Genomic DNA, 2,282 nt, shown 5'->3' on the forward strand with positions numbered 1-2,282 from the left:
AGGTCTGGAGTGTACTTATGACGTATCAAGGTGACACCCTATGAAGTATTATTATTTTTATTTATTAAAATTATTATAATTAATCCCAATTAACTATAAAGTAATATGTGATGTCATTCGTTGCCATACTACTAGAAGATATTACGCGGTTCCACTAAATGAAACTGATTAATGTATAGTGATGACCTATAATTTACATATAAACATGCCTATTATCACTGTCAAATGTATTTCATTTTAAATGAAAACATGTATTATTTTGTAAGGTCGTAATATCCTGGTTAGCAGAATTTGATTTTCAACGCATTTACATAAAATAATATTTCTTAGTTTTAAAAATTGATCGTGTTAATATTATGTAATATCATGTAATATTATGTTTTATTGATGTTGTAACAATTATTCAATTTAATATCTAGTATCTACACAAACTATCTAATTATCAATATAACATAGCTGCCGTAGTTCAGATTAAATGTTAGATGGGTTTAAACTGTTTACATTTATTATGGTAAATTCAACAATTTGTCATTAGGTAGTCATATTGAATTTAATTGGGCAGTAAATAATATGATATTAATTAATTGGTTATATTAAATTTATTATTTAAATTAAATACCTGGTAAACGGTTTATAATATAAAACATATAGATTATTTCAGGAAGGTTCCACTCTCGCGGAGTATAATGTTATGCGTTATTTGTTTTATTATAATCATGTTAATAAGTGTGTTATTTTACTTTTTAATATCATGATTAGTAAACAAAAAATAAAAAAATGCCAATTATTTGCAGGTGTCATTGATGCAATTTTTTAACGTATGAATCATAAAATTATAAAACAAAATCAACATAATAATAATGCCGTCATTGATATTAAATAATAGTAAGGTAAACACAATTGTAATTATTATTATTGTACCTACATAATAATATAATAGTATATTATTTGAAAAATGCACTAAAAGTTTCGATAATTTAATGTTGGAGAAATCACTTTATATTTATAACGAACGCATAGGTTTTGAATTTATATGCAAACACATCATGGTTAATAATTTACACGTAGTTGTGGATTTTATCGTTTCGGTAAAATATTTTTTTTCTCCTCAAGAAATATAATAATATATCCTACTTTTTATGTGAAACGGTTTTCAGTTGGTTGTTTACACATTAGCGAGCGTGTAAGCTGTTTTATGATGTATAGAGTTCGTAAATTATCATTTATCATCGTTTTGAATTTATATCGTGCGCAACTATTGTAGAAATTCTTATTTAAAAAAAATAAGTTGGTCCATATACGATTGGTTATCGACCTGTTTTTATTATTATTTTTATTGTTGTCTTTATTTTTTTTCCTTTTTTCCCTCCGTAGATTCCTGTTACTTCTCTTGATCTCGGGGGAATAAAAGAGATTCATTTGAATGTTTTACTTTCAAATACAAACACATGCTTAAACGAGCACGCCCTTTTGGAAACAATCAAAAATTCGATTAGTGGAAAATGAAGTTGAAAGATCTTCCTAAGCAGTTATCTCACTGTTTCCGGCATTCAAGTCCACTAATAAATTTTCTATTGAAATTTCTATAGTATAATCATATAAAGAAATAAAAATTAATACCTACCTACCTATACTACATTGGATGTTAACTGACGTGTTTTCAATTCAGTTTCAACTGTTTGATGGCACCGATGATAACACGGTAACAGGAAATTCCACTTGATATTTATCGTTGGATATATTCAAATGAGTTTCCTTTAAATTCGGAACGAAAATGTCATGGTACCTGTAAAAGAAGAGAAATACCCAATGCAAAAAGGTTTAAAGGATTTTAATTTTCAGATTTATATTCTGAGGCGTAAATTTGGGTCCAAATGTTTCATACCAGATAGCCATCTGCTCGCAATATATTGTACATCTGTACCATTGCACATTAATTATCTCCATAAAATAAATATGATGTTATTATTTTAAACCTTTTTTAAAAAATTTCTCAATGTTTTGCCAATAGCTCAAGTTGGGAAATTCTGAATGTAAATGTTATATTTATCTAAAGTGACCCACTTTAATAAAAAACCAAAGTTTTATTTCAATAGATATCATTTCATAACTATTTCTACAATTGGGTATATATATATAGTGAAATTAAGATCGTGAAAAAAATATTCTTACATGAATTTATACTAACTAGGTGTTGTTTTTTAATCTGAGTACAATGAAATATGACGTTGTATTGATTGTACAAATATTATGTATATTTTTTTTTGTGTCTGTGGCCACCC

Source organism: Myzus persicae, unplaced genomic scaffold (genome assembly GCF_001856785.1).
Source record: "Myzus persicae strain clone G006 unplaced genomic scaffold, MPER_G0061.0, whole genome shotgun sequence".
Classification (NCBI taxonomy): Eukaryota; Metazoa; Arthropoda; class Insecta; order Hemiptera; family Aphididae; genus Myzus; species Myzus persicae.